Source organism: Platichthys flesus, chromosome 20, assembly GCF_949316205.1.
Source record: "Platichthys flesus chromosome 20, fPlaFle2.1, whole genome shotgun sequence".
In the NCBI taxonomy this organism is placed as follows: Eukaryota; Metazoa; Chordata; class Actinopteri; order Pleuronectiformes; family Pleuronectidae; genus Platichthys; species Platichthys flesus.
This window is the reverse complement of record NC_084964.1, coordinates 5,107,220-5,131,253: the sequence shown is the minus strand read 5'-3', so window position 1 is coordinate 5,131,253 and position 24,034 is coordinate 5,107,220. Positions and strand designations below refer to the sequence as shown.

General features: G+C 43.6%; 1 protein-coding gene across 1 annotated transcript in view; it reads right to left on the bottom strand.

Moving 5' to 3' along the window:
• Positions 1–24,034, bottom strand: part of myocd (myocardin) — a 118,479-nt gene that overhangs the window by 20,931 nt on the left and 73,514 nt on the right. The gene's annotated exons all lie outside the window — the stretch shown is intronic.

The window sequence follows — 24,034 nt, the reverse complement described above, 5'->3', positions numbered from 1 at the left end:
AATTTCCTCTGAAGCTCCCAGCTTTGATGTGATGACTTTCCGAACAAGTGGACTCGGCGTCGGTGCCACATCGCGGCGCTCTCATGTCGGAGCACCTACATTACGTAACACCAGGCCCCATCCCTCCGTCTGCTATCTGCTTTGGTTTACACTGAGGGGGTCGTGACCTGCTGGTCACAGCATCACAGGGGGACCACGTAGGCATTAGCCCCTGACTGAGAGACGATCAGAACAAGTAACTGATACATCCTTAGTCAATAGTGAACACTTAGGAACAAATGCAGGGTTTTTTCTCCTGTGTCATGGAAAAAGCAAGCTGACAATGGAATGTAAGTGTCCGTGTTAGAAAGTTCTGCAGAGCTTTGATTTGAAGTCCAGGGTCGGCTCTTTGCTTCTCTGTCTTATGTTCCCAGAAGTGAATTCTGCCTGGAAGTAGCACCGCGGCTGCGACATGTAACCACTGTGCTTACAAGGGCCAAAACAGAAAATAAAATAAATAAACTAGTCACTCACAAAGAATAAATATGACAATTTGCTTTTTTCAGTACACGATGTGCCTGAACAAGGAGCACATTTCACAATATATTTAATGAATCTGAACTGAGGTCGGGTGGTTCGAACTGATAACTGATGCATCGGCGCTTGAGCGAAAAAACGGACGTTACAGTTCAAGCCTCCTCTGACGTGAAGAAGAGCGAGACGACAATGAAATGCAACCGTTGGCGTTTTGACTCGATGGACTTCTCTCTGCTGCTCTGTTTTCCGTTCCCTGAGAGTCTATCAATAATCCGGCCTGAAAAAGCACGGCGTCTGCCATATAATCAGCTCCATCTCCTGAAAGGCTTCAGCGAGACCAGAGGGTTGTCTGCCCTGATTGCGGCGTACACATGCTACAAGGAAGAGGACCTGAGCCGGGCCGAGAGATCACACATCACCGATCACACGCTACTCTGCCTCTCTCGCTGTTTTTGAAACCGTAGACATTTGTTTTTTTTGAACCTTTGGCACTTTCCCCCCCCCCCCTTTTCTTCTTCTCCAACAATGGACAAACAAACCCACAGCAGCATTTACAAGTTTTCAGATTTACGGTGTAAATAAGTTCATCATCTGGCCCCGACTTGCACTCCGTGAAATGGTGATAATCACACAGGACAGGGCAGCGATATTCAGATTTATCGTCCTCCTGTGCCTCACACGTTCGCAGCCGCCACCACACGAGAAAGACACGGGGCCACCAATAACAGTGGGGCTCTTACACCCTAACCCCAGCTGCTCAGCTCAGGAGGCCGCTTGCTTTTGTGACAAGAATCCTCCTGAACTTCTCCCCGCTGCACAGGCAGGAATGTGATAGATGCACGAGCACCCCTTGTATAACTTCTAATAAACAGGTATTCCCAAATGAAGAATTAGGTTTATTTTATTCCGCGGCCTCTGCGCAAAGTGAAAATCAACCTCTAAAACCAAACTCGGGTGTTTTGTTCCTGCGGTCTCGGACAGTTTAAGGCGGATTTGTGAACATGGGGCAGAGCCAACACTCAGGGGTGCAGGGGAGCCAACACTCCGACATGAAGAGATTCTGCTGCTGCTCCCCTGACAGTGACGTATGGTGAAAAGTGAGATGGTGAGGGGATGTATGAGGTGCAGCCATTGTCAGTGGAGGGCATCCAGGTTTCGCCGCTCACATTATTCCCTATTATCATCTTTGTCAGACATTAGCCAGACACACGCTGCAGTAATCACTGGAATAAAATCTGGTCTCACACGCTTCACAGAAGTCAATACAAAGTTTCAATCAATATGATGCTGACGGAGGAGATGTGATGGGTCAATCAGTACTGTTGCTCAACTAAAAAACAGAGTTAGAACAAATTAAACTGATCATAAATCAACTTAATTAACTGCAATAGCTCAGTCCCAAACTATGCTGAGAGTCAGCTTCTGTGCATTTGTGCTGCTTCACAGTCACAAGCTGAGGTGACAAGTTACAGGGGCTGATCCGGACAAACATCGGGATCTGGTGAATTTGAATGTGGTCTCGTACGGGGTCTACAGGTACAGGAGCCTGCTAAGTAGGCACCATAGTTAATGAGACCCCCATGCCACTAGCTCGGTGGTGGGGTTTGCACTTAAACAATAACGTGTGTGCACAGTAAGCACTTACTTCATCGTTATGTAACTAATACAATCATTAGAACATTGGGTCTGATATGGCTTGTTATCGTGTCTTTCCGTGGGGTGGGTGGGAAAGGTTGGTTTTAATGTAGGGCCCCACATGTCCCCTTTGGACTATAGGGCCCCCAAAGTCTCTTGAAATGTTTGCATTTTCCAATGAGAATAAAGCATTCATATCGACCCACAATTTTTCCTCCCACCCTCTCGTGTCCGATCCTGATGGCTTCCTCAAATTATTACTGAGGTTGTCACGAGTTCCTACGTCCTGCCCCTCGTTGGGTCAATAGTTCAGTTTCCTGATGGCGAGTGCAGTTGCTCATATAGATACAGTGGCTTTAACAGATGCTGGACTGGGTGTGGTTGGCAGCCGACAGGTATTTTGTGAAGACGGCCCCCCGAGTGTGGTTCTAACTTACTGTTCAACAAGTAGCTGACACCTTGCAGTACTGATTTAAGTTACACTTGCCGCCTCTGTCACACTGTTATGCAATGGCAGGGGGCCTGAGACCTCGGCCACGGCCCCGTCGAGCTGTTAATCCAATCGGCATGAGAACTAGTCGCGAACACACACTCACAAAACATTTGGCGCTCCGCAGGGACCACTTAAGTGAGATCTTTATCTTTCCTTTATAACTTCAACCATGCAGCAGCAGTTCCCATGGCTTTGATAATGAAGCCACGGCGAGGTGCTGAAGCAGCGACGGTCGCTGGTTTTCACACGGGGCGCGGGATGTAACTCAAGCCTCAAGAAAGCCCCCCCATCGTCAGCTTTTATCAGAAAGAGATTTACGGCCGGTCTCACTTCACTTACGCAGAATATTTCACTCGTGCTCTCATAAATTCCCTCAAGCGGTCGTGTCGGTTGTGACATGCATCACCTGAGATTAATCCCTGCAACTGCAACATCCAAGCAGAACAAGATGAATTGCATCACACCCCTTAAGACAGTATCTCTCCGTCTGTGCCATATTATCCACAAAGAGCGCGTCGGTTAGAGCAACATTTAACCGCAGCAGCATGAGGGAAAAGCCTCCTGCTATCCACCCTTTCGTGCTCCCCAGAGTGCTCGGCGTCATTTCCCACCCTGCAGATCTGCTCTAAACAACTCAAAGGAAAAGCATCATTTACCCCCCCGCCATTTGTGGAACGCAATTACAGCTCCTAGGCAAAACAGGGAAAGGAAGAAGCAGAGCCGCTCTATAGCCACAAGTTTGAACATTCCCAGCATTGCAGACATGTGTATGTGTATCATAGGATGTGAACTGTGTTGCCACGCTCAGTTACATTTTCCTCAGATAGGTGGCAGTGTTGGTCAGACTACACACACTGTTGGTGAAGCGCAAACACACGCGCTCACAAACAGCGACTTCAAACTAAAGACAGTTAATAGGAAACTGTGTGTGTGTGTGTGTGTGTGTGGTCCAGGTATGATTTGTCTTCCTCATGAAGTCAAAAAGCAAGTCCCCATAACCTAAATCATTAAATTGGGTGAAGACAAGTTTTAAGGTTTGGTTCATATTAGATTAAGGTTTGGGTTATGTTAAAGGTAGGTTTATGTTGAGTGTAGGTTTAGCTTTAGTTAAGGATATCGGTTAAGGTTAAGTTAATGTTAGGTTTTGGTTAAGGTCAGGTTAAGGCTAGGTCAATTTTAGGTTTAGGTTTTGGTTAGATCAAAGTTATATGTTAAGGTAAGGTTAAGGTTTTGGTGGAGGTTATGTTAAAGTTAGGTTTAGAGAAGGTTAAAGTTATGGGTTAAGGCTAGGTTAATGTTAGGTTTAGGGTAAGTCGTAATGGTTAATGTTGGAGTAAGTCTCCAGGTAATCAATGTAAGTCAATGTAATGTCCTCTGAGGTCATGAAGACATGACTCTGTGTTTGTGTGCCTGTCTTTCTAAAGGTATTTTGCGGCGATACTGTCATTGTTCAGATCTGTAGGTTGAGAGGTAGACTGCTTCACATATCTCCATGCAGCCTGAGTGACTGAGAACCTTCACAGACACATGAGACGGAGATCAGTGGACACAAAGCCCCAACAGCTGCTGCCTGTTAACGGGAGCTTGAATCGGTGCTCTAGTCCGTACCCTGTCCTCCGTTGATATGCGCAGGTACACACACAGACATGCACATACAAACGTACATAAGCACCATCAGCTTCCACTTGAGCCGCAGACAGATAACCTCTGACCCCTCTCCAGTTTCAAATCTGCTCTTTATCAACGTGCACAGAGCCATGGAGGGGAGCAAGTCTAGTCTCGCTGGCTTCCCTCAGCCGCATCACGGAACAAGTGCACCAACCTGCCTCAAACATCACCCCCGAAGGTCGTGCTTTTACAAGGAGTGCCGATGAACATCAAATAACACAACACAGCTGTAAATCCATCACGCCGCTACAGGAACACAACATTGGGTTCAGTACCCAGGAGAATTTCTGACTAATGCTGGCCTCCTTTTCGGTATTCCTCATGCCGTCACATTGGCCGCAGTACATGACACACACCTGTCACTTGGCTGGTGCTGCTGAAGACCACAACGCGAGTGTCAACACAACTCATCCATGTAGACAGATACATGACATAATGCACACAGGGTTGGCTACAAAACACTTTGCAAGACTCCTGGGAATGGAAGCAGCTTTAGGCAGAAGCTGTCCACTAATAAACCTGCACACATACAAACACAGAGAAGTGAGTAGAAAGTGCACGTCAGTGGTTGGGTGACTTACCTGATCTAAACTTGCTTCGTATCAGTATGGAGTGCTCAGAGCCCAGAAGAGTCATAATGCTTACAGTACAGTTCCAGTGTTCAAAAGTTGCAAAATAGAGTCACTCAAGAAGTGGTGCACACTTCCAACCCCCTGGCCAGCTCTGGACCCCAGGCTGAGATGAGAAGGAGCGGACCAAGCCTGCCTCATGAACAGCTCTGGAGGAAAACTATTATTAGAAAAAAAAATTACACACACAGACACACACACACACACACACACACAAACAGGCTTTTGAGTTGTAGCTCTCTCAGCCAGTGTGCACACCAGCTGCAGCCGTCGACTCTGTGCTGCTTTCTCTTCCTGCTGCCTCCTCTCTGCTCTCTCTCCCCTAGGGGCTGATGTGGGAGTGTATCGAGTCTGTGGGCCGGTGAAGCTTTGGTCCCATCTAGCTGAGAAGCTCTGAGCAGGGCCAGGGACAGCACAGAGAGATATGCCCCAATCGGGGAGGGGCCATTCGGCCAGGGTTTCCTCTAAGCCACGCCTGCCGGAGCCTGGAGGCTGGACAGGGCTCGGCTGATGACTTCTTCCTTCCCTGCCACCAGTATAAATATATCTGCCTATCAGCTATGCTGCCTGTCATTAGAGAGGGAGAGTAGGGGTGAGATAGTGGGAGAAAGATCAAGATAGAGACCCAGAGAGTGATTATGGAGCAGCACTACAGCCAGGTGGGAGAGAGTGGGAAAAGCAGGGATGGCAACAAGTTTCCCTTCTGGTCTTGTGGAAGCAGATCACTTTAGATCATCAACGATCAGCAGACAGAAAAAGCTATGATAATCCACTTTACAACACAGAGCCAGCCCCAAACGGCAAGAGGACAAATTTAACAACTAGCAGATGAACATTTATGAACATTTAGATTTGTGGGAGTCAGTTACTTCCTGCAGCATCCACTGGCAAAATAAACTAAAAGAGGCCTGAATAATAGTTTCTGCCGTTTTCACACCTGACGTTCTGAACCATGGTAGATGTCAAATTTTGGGGTTTCACAAAGTCATTTAGTGATAAGATTAAAGTCTGAAACATTTTTTTTACTCTGCAGAGAAACAAAACGTTGGTTAATTTGATCTGGACAGAGACACACCCTGTTCTTCTGGTTCGGATTAAACTGAAAAATCCGATGGTCCGGACCAAACAAGGTTGGTGTGAAATCCCCCTTAGAGCAAGACATAATCATGAATCCATTTCAAAGCTAAAAACTAGCTCTCTGGTATTATAAGCCATACCAACTTAATAAAGAAAGGATAAGCTTTGGTATACACCCCAATCAGGTGATGTTAACTGTTTTACAGGGTTTTACCAATACTATGAAGTCATTCACACCACATGATGGCAACTGTTAATCTAAATTAGCTGTAGATCATGTCTTTAATGTCATTGGCAGCCAAAGTGAATACATAAACACATTATCATACAAACATTAAATACCATAATAATATATGTGAACATGTTTTTTATTCTATTTAAGCTTTTGGTCATGTCTATAGTCCTAAATTATGTAATTTTCTGACGTTAATCACCTATAATATGACATCACATGATATAGAATCATTTCCTGATCATTACCTTTGACTTTTGACCTTTGACTGATGGGCTCCAAAAATGATTAAGCTAGACACAACCTTAAAGCAATATTTCAACCGAATGTTTTGTACATATACTACAACTTATATGGTACATGTGGTTTTTCCCCCATTTTATTAATCTATATCTTTAAGAAACTTTACTATAACTTTACTAAATTTACTATAACATAATAAAGGGCACTCCTGAATGTTACCATTCACAAAGTGGGCTTCTAAACATGTTGTTAAAGCAGGCGTATGAAGGTCCTTCCCGCATAAGGACTGGTATACTTTCTGTGTGTCTGGGCCTTGGTTTGCATTGATATTGTTGATATCTGGTGAAAAATAAAAGCTGCATTACATTTGGAAACATTCTCCTAAATAAAGCTCAGTCGGTTGGTTGTGCTCTTCTCGCACTTTCATTTATCGATGTACAGTGAAAGGTATGATCAGCTGAGCCGGGTCAACGCATCCAGCAGCTGAGAGGCAGGAGGTTTATCTTATCAGCTGTGTGATAGCAGATTCTCCAGCCTGGACTCAACAAGGCATCCCTGCCTCCGGCTCCCACATACCAGCCAAACATTTGTCAGAGCAGCTCTGTGCCCACTCTCCTCTGAGGGCGGCGTGAGCCAACTGCAGCTCCTGTGCATCGCAGAGCCTCCCAAACGTCCGTCAACACAGGACGTCAGCTGGACACACCGAGGATTTGTCTGAGGTTGTTAGTGCCCTGAATTCAGTCCAGTGTAGTATAGCAACTAAACATGGAAGCTAAAAACATCCCAAACCACCTGAAAATACAACACGGTCAAGTGATGTGGGACCCTCTTTTGTGTGTTGTTACTTTTCTTACACAACAGGTGTAATGGGATTTTGACACCTGCTGAGAATGTCCTGTCCTGACATACACTGTACAAACGGCTGCTCAATATTCATGTCATCATCATATCCTATTTTGTATTTTTTCTTATCCAATTTAAGATCTATTGACATTTATTGACCGGTCCCCAAGGTTATTAAACTTTTATCTTTATCTAGTAGCAAAGAGTAAAGCGACTGTATAACATGTATGACAGAGCAGAAGGATTCACAGAATGGATTTCATTTTTTTGAAGCGCTCCTCCTGTCTTCATTTCATTCTTCCCTCCATCTGATCTCTAAGCCACTACTCTTACCAAAACATTGACCTTCTACTTTGTTTTTCCCCATGAGCCCGGCAAAACTATTGTCCCAAAGCTGTCACTTCCTTAAAATATCCACTGGTTCCCTCCCCTGCCTCTTCTCCATTTGCTAAATAAAAAAGAAAACCAAAGAGAAGTGTGTGATTGCTATGGGCCTGTTCTCCACATGGTGTAAAAAGCACAGTCGCAGGGACTAATCAGTCATCGAGAGCTTTGTCCAGCAACAGCTCACTGCTTCTGCCTCGCCGCAATCCCATTTTAATCTCTTCACACCATAAACACTGCTCGCCTTTTGTTGCAGCGGGGTACTACACACAGTGGCGGGATGCACACACCAAAAATATATAATAATTGAACGTGATAAATGACACAATTGACACAATTCCTGCTTGCTGTCAAGCTGCGCGCTGACATGTGCTGGAGCGAGCTGCAAAAGCCAACACGACACTCAAGTCAAATATTTACATAGACGCCTCTCAGGCTGAAAATCTATTACTGACACTCTCTGGTCCATTTGTCTTGTGTCTGTGTGTGTGAGCAGTGAGCGAACGCACACGCAAATCACACAGGCACACACATACACACAAAGTTGTTCATGGCCGTCTTAATTAGCAGGTGAAAGCGCTTAAAGGGAAGGTCTGTCAGAGGGTTTGACAGTGTACACACAGCGTCTTGGAGAGATTCCTGAAGAGGTCACCCAGCCCTGGCTTAATCCTCCCCTTTAATTGGGCCCTATGTCAATGGACATGACAAGTCTCATCTGAACTGTCTCAAGCACACACATGTGCGGCTCCAGAGTGTGTGTGTGTATGTGTGTGTGTGATAGGAAGACAAAGAGAAAAGTGTCCGGCTTATACACCAATTAGACAGATGTGAAAGGACGTTCTGTACATTATACAGTAAGCGTGCAGCAGGGTGTGATGCTCCAACCCCCCCTTCACTCTGCTGTATGATGCACATTTCAAAACATTACACATGTCATGTAATGAATCAAAAGTCTTGTATAGAGCATTTGAGAATCAGACATAAAGCAACAGGACGTGTTTATTGGCCGACTGCTCAGACATCTAGATCAAAAAATGACTGTTAGTGTTTTGGGTGATTTCTTGTGTTTTAGATAAAGCAGATGGGACTAGTTAAAAAGGCCAAAATATCATAAAAATGATTCCCAGCAAGGGAATTACAAACAATTGTTACACATGATGTGTCTGGGATTTTTTTTTTTTTTTTTTACAAGATCGTCATCACGGTCTGTTCCAATAAGTGATGAGTCATTGGAATGTAGGGCCCCTACATTGTAGCTGCTGATAGGAACAGGCACGTATTTTAATGCCCGATATATCTCTGATGTTGTGCCATTCCCTGGACTCCAGCTGTCCTTCAGCCGTTTAGCCTGAGAGAGTGTCACAGGAGGAAGTGTACTGGAATGCATTCTCCAGTGCAGTGTGAATGGAACATGTGCTGGACACTGTGCAAGCTGCTTTGTAAAGCATGTTCTCAGCTGCTGTAGTGCAGCAAGACAGAGGAAATTCTCCTCCTTCATCGCTTTGTCTTCATCTTTGCTGTCAGCCCATCTCTCCTGCCTGCCTGCAAGCCCACTTCAATGGAGGAGAGAGACTGAAGCAAGCAGGAGAAAGGCTGAATTACCAAAGGGGCCAAAGTGGCCAACCAATTTTGAGTTCGGTACAAATCATTTTGACAATTTTTTCGCTAAAATCCATTCAGGCAGATTTTGCTTCTTAGTCTTGTTGCCTGTAGAATTGTTCTGATTGTCGACAAGTTCCATGAGAAAACCAATTGGCAATGCAATGGTTATGACTCAGGAGGTATCAGCAAATCAGAGGGTTTCTGGTTGGATTCTCGTTTCATCTGCATCTTGAAGTGTGCTTGGGCCAGTCACTGGAATCTAAATGTGCCCCTGGCAGTGTGTGAATGAGACATGTGACCAATAGGCAAAGCGCTTAATATATAGAGGAACTGTGTGAATTGGTGAATGTCAAATGTTGATTGGGACCTTCAGACTTTTCAGTTTACTCCAAACCAAAACCAAAATATGAAAGGGCCCTAAGCCTAGAGTCCAGACCAACAGACCTAAATTTTGTCCAACCAACAGAGGGGGTGTCAGACCGGATTGAACAGAACCAGGGCTCAGTTTGTTTGTAGAGTGAAAACATTTTATGGATAGTTCAGACTTTTGGACCATGCAGGAAGTTGAGCCAAAGACACGAGAAGAAGAAAAAGACGCAGATACAATGTTTGAATGACAAAGACATTCATTTTGCTGGTAGTGATTACAAAATTAATGAGGTTCAATTCAACACAATCCTATTTGTATAACGCCAAATTATTACATCATCTCTAGGCACTTTATGTGTTAAGTTGGAGCCTTTAAAAATTATAGGGAAATCCAACAGCTCCCGCAATGAGAAGCTCTTTGGTGATTGGAGACAATAAAACTCTCATTAACTGGACAAAAACCTCTAGAAATGAACCTGTCCATTCAATTTCTCTAGTCAAACAGTTAGAGAACACAAAATCCAAAAAGAAAACATGCCGACATCAGACGCATGCTGGTCTACAGACCCTTCAATGTCAGGTATAGGTAGAAGCAGCTCAAGGTGACTACAGGATGCAAGTGCTGTATGTCATACAAATGTGTAGGGTTATGTCTAAGTCTGGTTCCTTAATAACAATGTAACAAAGATACATACCTTGATTTAGACCTTGATCTGGACTTTTTATGGTGTAAAAACGGCCCTAAACTAGGAAAGTGCTACATAAAATGAAGTCCATTTAACACTTGTCCAGAGAACAGTCACAACTGGTCACATGCAAACTGCTCCATATAAAGATGCTCTGTTCTTTTCTGGGACAATTTGACAATTTCTGCAACATCGTTCAGGACATGATTTGGCTCATGCACCAGGGCAGCGAGGGTTTATTTCACATCTCATCTCTACGTCTGTTGTCCTTCTACGTACAGATACATTCACTATTCCTTGGTTTCGATGCTTTAATGGGAAATGTTGACATTAACATATATGTAGAATGTGATCATTGTTTTAGTCTTTGCTCATCTGTTGCATACTATGAACTAATGTGTATATAATATATGTTATAAGTGAAGCTGAAATGTATAGTCTGCTGTGTGCTCAGTGTATATGGTCAGCCGAGGCAAAAGAAGATGTTTTGTTACAAGACTCTGCAACACTTTAATGCTGCTATGAAGAGGGGGTGATTTTGGGTGAGAGAATATAAATGGTAAAATTACTGGAAGAAAAGGATTGACTGGAGAGCTGGTAGGAAGGAGAGTGTGTGTGTGTGTGTGTGTGTGGCTGGAGTGGGATGAGGCACGGGGTTTGCATTGGAGGGGGAGAATGGAAGATAGAGGTTTGATTGAGTGCAGATAAAGAGTTTGTCGACAAGAGCCGAGGCTGTCGGATCAGGAGGGCACAGGATGTGGGTGGGGGGTCTTGCAGGGTGTGTGTGTTTGTGTCTGCGTGTAAAGGGACAGACGCTGCAGCCCTGTTAGCCACAGCAGCAGCTGGGTCGCATCAGCCTGGCGTCTTGCTGCTCTGGCTCAGAGAGAAGCTCTCCTCTGCTCACCATCATTGTGTTTGGTGGCCCTCAGGTAAAGGGCGACGTTTAAACAAACCAGCCAGGCTGCTGGAGAAGGATGCATCATGTTCCTGTGCCGGTGAAGCCAAACTGACATTTCAGGTTCATTAACTAATTCCATCGTATCTTGGGCTCAAATGTTACGTTTTCTTAAGTTTTTCTATTTGTATGACCAGTACATAGTCATAACCTAGGGCGGGTGTGGCTGAGGGGTAGAGTGGTCGTCCTCCAACCTGAAGGTCGGCAGTTCAATCCCCAGTCTGACCCATCTGCATGCCGAAGTGTCCTTGGGCAAGAATCTGAATCCTGAATGGCCCCCCCATAGAATAACAAAGTTCTGCGAATAGATGCACTGTATGAATGTGTGTGAATGGGTGAATGTAGAACTGTACTGTATAGGGCTTTGAGTGGTCATCAAGTCTAGAAAAGCGCTATATAAATACAAATCATTTACCATTTACCATATTAACAATAATCTGTATAAATTGATCTATTTAAAATAATTATAGTATAGTAAATATTCTCATATATCCCCTGATTCAGAAATGAGGCCATATATATCCTGGGTACAAACTGCCAAGCTGCCATCTTGCAAATTTTAAGCCAGTCTGAGCAGTAGCGATGGGGGATGGAGGTGCAGCAACAAAATCCTGATGATCACACACACATGACCAATCACATGTCAGTATCGGCTGTCATTCATTACATTTTCCCCCGTTTTTTTTGGGCATCAAATAACGAATTAAAACCAAATTGACATAAAAAATGTACATGCATCAATGACTCACTCAGATTACAGAACACATATTTGAGTAAAAGGTATTTGAAATGTACTTTAGGCGACTTTATTTTGGTCCATCTCTCATCCATTGACATGGGGGCGGAGGCAGGCCACTAGGGGGAGATTGAGATGCTCTGGCTTTTAGGGATGTTGTCCATCTTTGAATTCAGTCTATGTTCATAAATACATTTTTACTGGAACAATTGAAGGTCATGATAAGGTTAATAATATATGAATATGCAAATAGATGTGCACATATGTAAATAAATACATATGTAATAAAGATAGGGCAGGATTGCAAAATGCCTTAGCATCTACAAAGATAAATGTTTCCTATAATACATGAGAAGGACTTTAACTTTTTATTCCAGGTTCATACAACCTCCGTCTGAGGGGGCGGGGCCATGTGAACAATCCAGTGCCATTTGGCTTTGATTTGTCTGAAGAGTTCACCCGCGTCCCGCACTCCGTTTCCTCAGAGTATTTTGAATCAGCGATAGAGTGAACTTGACGCTTTGTTTTTGTAAGCTATCATTTAGCATTTAGCTCCGCTGTAATAATACAAAAATATAGGAAGTCAACGGGGTGATGTGAGGTTAGATGATGGAAGTTGGATTAGTCTATCGAGAGACGTGAGGGTGATTCATCCCTTTATCAGCACCCAATCAGTCTTATCAGAAAACAGAGGGGTTTCTCACGACACGAGGCGGCTGGCTGAAAACACAAAGACGGGAGATGAGGGAACACAAACACGGAGAGCTATACAGCGAGAGTATAGAGGGAAGGAGCGAGGGCACGCTGTGTTGGAGCGAGTACAGAACAGCGAGAGGGGAAGGAGAGGTGAAGGAGGGTGGGAAAGGGGGAGTGAGACGTGGACCGGGCCAGACGTGGAGTCGGGTTCAGCGCTCCCCCTCTGCCTCTGAGCTGCGGTTTCCAATGAAGTAGTTTCAGGGGGAGCGAGCGGAATCCAAACCAGAAGTGACAGAAAGACGAGCCTGAGCCAGGAGCCTCGTCCTCCTCCTGTCTGCTCTTACAAGCCTCCTCTCTCCATCTTTGTTTGCTCTTAAGCCCGGTCACCTTCAACTCTGCTTTCTCTCCTCGGTCCTCAGTGCACGTCTGCCGCCGGGGTGGAAATGTCAGCGTGTTTGAGAGACGGCGGCGCTGCAACCAATCCGAATGGAATCCCAAAACACAACAAGAGTGCGAGGGAGATAGATTGTCTCCACATCGTGTACAAACCCAAAAACGCCGGGGGGGAGACACTGTTTTGTGTTTTTGTGGTTGTTTAGATTTCGGCAATTGACTTCGCCTCCGCTGTAATCTGCAGGCGCTGGCGGTTGGCCACAGCAGCGCGGGCAGGAGGGAGGGGAGCATGTCTGCAAGGCTACAGCACAGAGACGGGCCTGCATCCCCACAGCTTAACGCTAACTCCTGCCTATTACAGAGGGCTATGCGATGGCTTTATGAGGTATTCCCAAAACTTCACTATCAGAAATGTAATAACGCAAAGTCTACTTTGTTGTTGTTAATGTGTGTGTCTGTGACTAATGGGCCCAGATGAAAGGAACATCAAGAGAAACAAGGGTCCACGCCAAGCAAACGTCTTTCATTTGGCTTGATGGAGTTATAAAGAGAAACCAATTCAATCAAAATTTGTTAAATTGAAATGGAAAGACTCGACAATAGTGGAAATAATTCCAGGACAAACAGAGAGGATCAAACCGTGGCATGCCACACGTCTGGTTTCGTTACGAGGGCTAGTTGAGAGATGATCAGCTTAGTCAACGTACAGAACAGGAGCTCAGCCTCCAGACATCCTCTCCATGACATTCGCACATTGGTAAACCGTCGAACCCCACGGGTTGAATTTTCAAGAAAACACACTCTCCGACTTTAACACAAATACCTTTCATATACGAGGCTGTGTTCACACGGTGAGTCCACACCTCTGCATAGAAAAAGATGGACTTAAAAAAAAAAAATTAACCCTGGTGATTGTTGTTTGTTCTCTTTGGGCAAATGTGACGTGCAGCTCGTGTTTACATGCCTATTGGTGTGGAATAATACTTATATATGTATATATATTATATATTGCCCCTTCTACTACGGAAAATGGGACTACTGGCAGGTACAGTGGCTGCGTTGTACTGTACCTGTTACAGAAACGTCGTAAAAAGCCGATGACCCTGTGTCCCTGTCTATTTATCTTTTTCTCCACTAAACCTCTCACATCATAATATTCAACACTTAACATCTATATTTATATCATGGTCACTTAAAATGGTTACATTGCAATATTCATATTTCCAGTATGCTATCTTGTAGTATTATTTATATTATGGTCACTTACTTTCTAATTATTTTTAATTATTTTCTGTATCATGGTCACTACTGTTTCATATTTTTCTATTTTCATTACAATAACACTTAACATCATTCCACTTTATCCCCAGCACCTGCTTTTTGTACAGTGTCTGTTTTTGCAGGTTGTTTGTTTTCATACTCCTATTATGTGTAGTTTTAGAAGTGTACTTTTTTTTTTACAGTGCTTCGACACTGTTACTTTAATTCTGTTTTTCTATTACTGCTGTAACAAGTGAATTTCCCCATTGTGTGGATAAATAAAGAAATCTAATCTAATCTAATCTAACATTGTTGGTCCAAAAGATCACCAGGAGATGTGCACAGCTATGGGAATTTCACAATCTTCTCCCAAAGCTGCCACTGGATGATTGTTGTGGATGATGTCATTTCCATCTCTACCTGAGGCTGACCAGAAGCCAGTTTGCTGAGGTGCTCATGTTCAAATATCTCAACTCTCAACGTGGTCGAACACTGATGTTGTGTAAATTGTGGCACGTCATTCATGGTTTTGCGTCACCAAGTGCAAGTGACGTGAAATTCATGTCTAAGACTTTGTATGTAATCTCATTGCGTGAAAAAATTGACTGCGTTTGGTGACATCATGACTTCTGTCATCCCAAAACAAACCAAACTTCATTCATTTGATACATAATCTCATGGCCCTGCTCTTGTAGTGGGACCCCTTGTCCAAAGCTAGTATTTGAAGCTGCCATGTACAGTGGCAGTTGACAGCTGCCCAGGATTTTTTTTTTTAAAACCCTTGTCCCGCAAACCACTCAACAGATGAATCCTGGGATGAAGAAATATGTCGAAATAGATCACATGACTTCGACGAGGAGTCACAGAAATGATACAGGACGTAAAGGAAAGACCCAACTGTACAAATATTTAGTTATCTGGATCTCCTGAGCTGGTCCAGCACTTCCAAATGGCCTGACTGAAATGGCCTGTCAGCCAGCACATTCTTTCTCTCAATGAGGACCGAACAGAGCCATGTTTTTGTTGGTATGACCCCACCCCGCCCACCCTCCCCACCCCATTTCCCCATAACCCCCCCTTACCCCACTGACGTCAGAGTAAAACAAGCTGCTCCAGACACTGATCCCAGGTCAGATTCGTGTTCACGCACAAGAAACAGCCTCGTGGAAGTTCTGTCGCCGTTTAATCTGATCCAGGAGCAGCGTTGGAGTTGGCTGACTGAGAGTGAGCAGACACAGGGGTTGCCATGGACCACAGACTGATCCCTGGGTACAGCGCTGGTATCTGCTGGCCTGGACTCCACTTGACCAAGGATTTATTTATAGCCTCCGTGTGCATGTATGTTTATCCGCACGTGTGTCATATGTGTTTGCCCGCTCACCCAGAGGGGAGTACGTCTTATCAGCACCGTGGAGCATTCATCAGAGGTGACATTTTCTGCCATTCCCCGCTCAAACCAAACAGTCGGCTACATTTGCTACCTCAACTCTGCGGGATGTTGAGAGGCCTGACTTAGGCGACTTGTCAGAAAGAACTTACGCTATGATCATGCCGACCCATTGATTCGGTACGTTGCCTTTTTTTATTATCTTTTCTTCGATAGGTAGTTGAGTCGGGCAAACCTTTTTTTTCTTCCTCGCCCGATTCCGAAAGCTGAAACAACAAAGAGGCACCGACGTCTACATGGTCCTGCCGGCTTTTAACACCCCAGGGACGCTCAGTGGGTCGTGATCAAATGTTGTTCTAGGGTTCAGATAGAGAACATGTATATGTACATGTGTCTTTTGTAGCTGTCTTTTTATTGCTATCGCTGTGGTCTGTGTATGTGCGTGTGTGTGTTAAGCCCAGCACACCTTTCCGGCCTCGGTGGGTTTGGAAACTGTCGTGATTGAGAGTAACAAGATAAAGGGGAGCTGATGCTGTAGACTCAGCTAACAGGATTGTGAGCTGTGAAAAACGATTGCCTTTACTTCATTGGTTATGGCAATTTTCTTGCCCAGGAGGGAGCCTGGGTTTGACGTGTGGTGGGCCGTGGTGGGACATGTGATTGTTATCAGAAAGTAGTTTGTACACCATTGACACCGGTTATATTTTTGTCTAATTGTTGATGATGCACTGTATAGTGAGGGGGACAGTTTTCTTTAACACTGCTATTAAAATGTGGACTCTTAATTTGTTATAATCTGCAGCTTTGAACCAAGAGAGCATAAATAAAAAAACTATGGTGCAATGACGAAGCATCAGATTATTGTCATCACTGTGTGATCTACAGCGGAGGAATATGACATGCTCCATATAAACTGATGGGAAAACCTGATTTCTCACAGTTAAAACTTATAGCCTCAATATAAACTTGTAGATTTGGATTATAATATACAATAATACAACATCGGGTTAATACGTTTCTATGCACATTTGAAAATTTGCACTAGACTTGTTTTTTCTACTACTGTAATATCCCACCTATAGTGTATGCTCACAGTGTATTCATCATTCTTATATCCTACCTCACCTCTTAATACTGTTCATATTACATTTATATTTCGAACTGTACTTCCTATTTATTTACATATTCCACTATGCACAATACTCTGCACTTTTACTGCCTTTTTTTGCACTTCTGGTTAGACGCTAAACTGCATTTCGTTGTATATGTACTTGTACTGTGCAATGACAATAACGTTTAATCTAATCTAATGTAATCTAATGTTGAACAAAACGACACAACAGGGACATCATTAAAACAAAACCTTTCATTTAGGCGAACCCAAGTGGGAATAAATACCATACCAACACTTCCTTGCAATTTTATCCAGCACTCATAATTGCAGTGTAAATGTACAGTATTTTAACGGTCACGATGGGAAATTTAAAAATGGAGAGTTTGTCAGAATGCGAATTTAGCATAACTAAGACTAAGGACTTTCTAGACGTGCAAAGATTTTTTGCTCGGCAGCCAGCAGCACAGAACTCTATCCATAGACATAGATATTCAGGCATTACTCTGCACCAAAGACAAGCACGAGCAAGAACTGAAGTCTTCATCATCATCCTTATGGCATCCAAAGAAGTCGGATGTTACTGAGCTGTATTTCACCGCCGACAGCTCCGACACAAAATGCCTCCATATCCTGTGATGATCACCCTGTGTACGGTCACAGTGTCCACAGCGTCTGCACAGAACACCGTCTATGGATTGACTCTGTGGAAGTGACAGTGGTTCCTCTAGAAACTATTTGAAATGTCACACAGATTAGAGATGAGAGGGTCGGCACTTGAGTTATTTCACTTTTGTGTGTATGAGCACTGGAACTGACTGAAATGCTCCGAATGATGAGAGTCAGCGTCCGTGTTCAGTTTTGAATGTATGAATTCTGTTTTACCTAACAGCCTCAGGTATCAGATGATAGCCGTCATTGGATACCTTAGTTTTTCTCCATGTTCACATTCAGTGGAGCTGAGTCAATACTCATGAACGATCATAATGTAAAGAAATTACAGGTCCTCCAGCCACCGGGCCATAGACCTGTGGATTACCAGCACACACTCACAGCCACAATTAGATCTGACTCAGAGCGTGAAAGCGGTGGGTGAGACAGATAGTGTGTCACAGTGACCAGGGGTGTCACTTTCTGTCTCCTCTCCCTCCCCGCCGAACACACACACATATCCACAGTGAAGTATGATGTCATTGGCTGCCTGTCCAGTGAGTCGTGGACCGGAGCCATGATCACAGGCTGAACGACTCACAGGCTCCACGCGAGCCGAGAGGGAGAAGGGGGGAGACACCGGAGAGGGAGGGAGGATAAATGGCAAAAAATAAGGCGAGAGACAACTCTGCAGAGCCCTGGAACGCACATGATGCTGGAATCAGAGGGACTGCCAGGGAGTCCTGCTCAACAACTGCGAGGTCAAAACAAGCATCCTGGAAGCTACGTGTTTTTCAGCCCATTAGCGACGAGTTAAGTTCAATCTTAAAGGAGAAACAGCAGACAACCATCCAAACTGTGAGATGGACAATATGACGTTTTTTTGAATTTCTTGACAATTTCTAGAAAAACAGTTCCACTTAAAATCAGTGAGAACTGATTCTGAGTTTACTCTTTTCTTTTTCTGTCAGAGAGAATCAACTGAAACTACATTTTAAGTGTAATAGATCTCTATGTGTCATAGTGTACCTAGTGTAGCTCTGTTCAGGTGTATTCATCCTTCGGAGGCTGCATTTGAAGACCGATTGCGTAACAGCAGTGTGAGTAGTGTGTCCCATTTCCACCTACAAAGGTGGCTGACAAATGTGTGCTTTCTGCTCTCAAGCACATCTCATGGTCTTGATAACTAGTTACAGTCTCTCTTCATATATGACTGTCTTACCAAATGACCCTTTTCGTCATAGTTTGCCCCCAACGAATAGCAGGCCAACATTAACTTAAGGGTATTTTGTCAATATTCTATTGACAAGATCTCAAATGAAAGTTCACAGTCTGTTGCCTTTGATGTGTACACTATTTATTAAATAATGTTAACAATTAGTGCTGAGGTAGAAAATACTTAGAATTGGGCCTTTTAATCACAAGACACCCCCTTCCAGGCTGATAAGACCCGGGTGTTTGTCCCTAACATCTTGGAGCCCGTTGGGATCTTTCCTCCCGATCCAGAACCATTGGCTTCAGCGTTCTGGAGTCTGTGATGTTTCTTTTATGGTCTTGCCTGTCTGTGGATTCTCAGATCTCTGAGCAACCTGTTATTGCAATGAAACCCCTGAGACCAACCTCCAAAGGGGCAAACTATTGCCCCCCAGTTTGGTCACTGTCACAGCTATGGTACAATGGTGTGGACCGACATGAATATCTGCTATAATACCCATGTGGTAAAGGGACTGTATTATACACATATATATATATATATATATATATATATATATATATATACATCACCTTTCTATTCTTATCGACCAGTCTCAAGACACATTCACACAAATTCATACAGCATTTGCAGCGCCTTTTCTATCACACCATTCAGCACAGCCGTCAGGGGCAATTTGGGTTCAGTATCTTGCTTAAGCAAGAGCTGTGGATCTAACCAACCACCTCCTGGTTGGTGGACGACCCTCTTTAACTCCTGAGCCACAGCCAGTTTATATATAGACCCTGATTCTCAAATACAACCATTATTCTGTGGAATGCCCATCACCTTGTCAGCCACCTTCACAATATAGCAGATTTGTATCCTTTAAAACCTGCAAACCAAGCAATAAAAGAGAAAGACCAAATAAGAAACAAGGGCATCTTCTTCAAAACATTTAACTTTGAATTAACTCGTTGTTGTTGTTATGTTGTTGACCTTTGTTACAGACTTCCTCAGAATTAGTAGTAAATTCAGCTCATATCAGTTAAACTCTTTCCTTAACTTCCTGCTGTCGAGCACGGGCACATGACCAACAACAGGTGTGAACTGTGAGGCTGAAGTCTCTTCTCATTGTTCCTTTCAGTGATCGGAACCGATATGTCAGTGTCTTGTCTGTTTCCTGATGTTCAGTGTCACTCCTTTGTGACATGTTAAATATAAATGACACAGCACGTATACACAAACACAAATCGACACAAACAGAGAACAGCTGTATGTGACAGCTGGCTGCGGCAGAAACGGAGCGCTGACTACAGATGGACACATGCGTGCACAATGTTTACACACACAAACGCACACACAAACACACAGGCTCGGTTCTGTATTTGTGTGTGATTGGAGACACCTCAGCGCTGTGTTGACACGGAGCACTTTCACCCCGCTGCATACTTCACACAGGCCTGCAAACGGTCCACCCCTCCGCTTCCACTGCTCATCAGCCTGACTGACAGCTCGGAAATGTTTGGGCTTCTCCACACGTCCGAAGGCGCAATTTGTCAGATAAACAAGTGTCAGGGGCAGACAGCAAGCAGCTTGTCTGACGAGGAGGCAGGAGATGTTACACTGGAGAACATGGATGAAACAGACAGGTCGCTGGTGTTTCCTCCGTCAGCGTGTCCCACTCACTGATCAGACTGCTAGTGAACAGACAACAGGCTCTTGTCCCCTTCTCGTGAGTTTTTCTCCTTCGCACTCACATTGGAAAAAAATATTCCTTATGTTTTAAAAGCATCATACGTTGACCCTCAGTCCGATGTCAAAGATTCTGCTGGGAACAGTGAGCAGATTGAATGTGCCGTTGTCAAGTGTGACATTGAATTGCGCTGCAGGGATTTGGCTTCATGGTGATTGGGAACGTGCCGCCCGACGACTCTCATCATTCCTGTCTGTCAGAGACGGGAACACTCATGGCCTGTGGGCACGCTGCCTGAAATTCTCCGGAGAGCTCTGCTGTTGGCTCAGACCCCGCGGGTCAGAGGTCACGTCACATCGGCCACTGGACACATACCAGGGAGACAGGATGGTAAAGGTTGTGGGAGCAATACCTCGCTACTGCAGGTATTTCATTTACAGAGACAAAGAGTGATTAAAGGGCTGATTGAAACAGGAATGGTGTGGTGACAGAATATCCACTAATGAATGTTAAATATGGTCCAGACAGATACAGAGCAACCTGGTTGGAGTCTTGTAAAGCGTCTACCTGCATCTGGTAATGTCAGGAAAACAGTTTTTTTAAGTCTATTGATGATCAAAATGAAAATTAATATAAATGGAAAGATGCTCATTTACCCATGCCACACTATTCTTTAAAAAAGGAGAACGCTATGAACAAAACTTTTTTATGAAATAGTTCATAGGAAACAAACAAACAAAAAATATTTCCATGAAATTTAAATTAATAGTTTTTAAATCAGTCCAGTGTTTGACAGGATTATCAGTATCTGCATTTAGGTTTGCCCATATACAGTGATATGACTTTTTTTTTTTACAGAGTCACAACACAGAGAAGATGTGCATTTATGTTGACATTTTATGATATTTTATAGATATTTTGGTTGCATTTGTGTTTTCTTGCTAATTAGTCTATGGTTACTTTTGTGTAATATATATTAATTACATTATTTTCTTCATGAAAATTAGCTTGTTAATTCAGTTAATATATCTATCTATACAAGACTGATCAAAAGTAATTAAAAGTTGTAGTAGAAACAATACATGTAGAAATCTATGTATCTCTCTGTCTGTTAAGGGCCACTCCAGAAGAGATGCAAGGTGGAAAGGCTCTACTGAAGAGACTGAGAAGGAAAATAAGGTGTATGTCTTTTAATGTAGCCTGTAGAGCAAAATGCTATAATTTAAATACATATTTATTTAAATGCTTTAACATCCTTTCACCTCACTCTCACCCTCTTATTAAAATCCAGAGTTCCTTTAAGCCCAGTCCTCCCAGTTCATAATCTCACCCAAAAGCCAACTAGCACAACGCTTAGCATCATTCAGCAGCTGTCGACATCAAACCAAAGCAAACAGTGGATCAAAAGTCAGATAGCTGTTCTCGCTCTTCTTCACTTTAATGAAATTTTCCATCAGAAAATGAAGCACAATGTACATAAACAGAGAATGATCAAACTAGATTGCTGCGCTGAGCGTTAATTGGAGAACATCTGTACGAGCACATACTTGACCCCGATAGGATCTCCATACAACTGGCCCAAGCGTGATCTAGAAAAGAAAAGTTGTTATTCTGTTGTTTTTGCTGAAGCTGATTCCCATAGCTCCCGGTATGTCAGCCTTCAAAATATGACCCTCACTGCTGTGTTGTACTTGGACTTTGACATAGGCGGCATTTAGGAGAAATTGCGTGAAGCGCCCGGGCGAAAATTGCAAGATTTATCGCGCAAGTTCTTGTTTGGCGCGAGAAAGGATAGTTCTACCGGGCGGAAAGGATGGAGTCTGCCAAGAAGAGCCAGAGAGGACGAGTTCCACATGAGAGAGATAAAAGGATCATTTTGTTCTATTCGGAAAATGTTGTTAAATTTCTTCATGTGTGAACTGGTACATTTTTTGAATAAACATGAAGTGTACCGAGTATTACATAATATCATTTGTTTTCTATTGTTTATATTTAAATACAATCGTTTTTTGCTGTGTTCATCCTGTTCAACTACTGAATTTGTGTGATGCTGAAGAAATCTTAAAAAACAGAGGTTTCTCAGGCAAGCTCTGTTCCAACCCCTGTCCCAGTGGTGTTACACTGTATTTTCCAAAACACTTAACGCCATCACCCAAGTGTATTTACTGCAGACACAACAATATCCAGTCTAATCCACAAGTTTGACAATTTCCAAACTGGAAAATTGTTGCTTGTTCTCTAACGCTGTTCTGTGTTAAGCTGGAATCACTCATGAGGGAACTGGAATCTGTTGTGGCAAGAAGACACACAACCTGAACCTTGATGAATTGTACCTCGATTATTTTCTTGTGAGGTGTGAGATGAAAGCATCCGTGGTTGAACTGGGACATTTTCTGGGTAGAGAAGAGAAATATTTATCTACAAGGCATAATTCATGACACTAACTACTTAATGTTATATTGATATTAAGATTTTAAATTATTCAGGCTATTAATTAATGTTATTATGAAGGTATGATTGATAAGTGTGTGGAAATTGCGATGCAACACGAGGGGCAACTTCCATCAAGTTGGACACACAAATTGTGCTCCGTTTATTAGCATCAAAAACAATAACAAACAAGATGGCTTTTAACATCCCAGCATGCCCTCGGGTCTCAGACGTCACCACGTTCCCATCATGCCTCTGGATCCTGACATCATCACGTCACCCGGCATGCCCCGGGGTCGACGTCATCGCCCTCGTAGGAGACTGACGCCGACTGTGCCTGTACTGAGCGTGAGGGTGAATTATGTCAGTCCCCTATTCACTACAAGTGTATAATTGAGTTCAATAAATTGAATAATAACCGACATGTATATCAAAGCTCTTCACATGCTTTGTTTGTACAACCAATATAAAAGTTGAAGACCATATGCAAATGGAATTTAAAAATCCTTGAGCCACAGCAAACCACAAAGTCGACATGACAAACACTAGAGGTCCAACCACTGAGTTGAACATATCTGATTAATGCATTTGTCTTCACTACTGTGACTATTTTTTTGAATTGATATTTGCCCCTCTGTTTTTACAAATATATCCGTCCAGAAGAGAGATAAGAGTTACTAATTTGGGGTTCAGTATCTTGCCAAAGGTGAAAATGTGGGAGACCGGGATCGAATGCCAACCCTCTGGTTAGCAGATGACCAACTCTATGTCCTGATCCAAAGCCACTCCCAGCAGTTACCAGTGCTAACCAGACATAGAGAAACCATTAAATAGCCACCATTGCTGTTGTTGTTTCTGGCACATGTTCATTATACAGAGCAACAGTGGGCATTTGTGAAGTAAACTGTGATGTCATCTTTTCCCAAACACTCCATTTGTACATGTCCACACAGATCACAGAGTTTTTGAAGATCTGAAAGTTGGAAGGCATTTGTAAAAACCTTGGCGTTAGTGTCTTCAAATGCCGTTTGTGTGTCGACTACAGGTCCAAACGCAGGAGAGGACGTCCATCACATGGAACCGGCAGCAGTCCAGATTCTGCTGCACATTACCAAAGCTACAGAGGTCAGCGTGGCAGCTCGATGCCCAG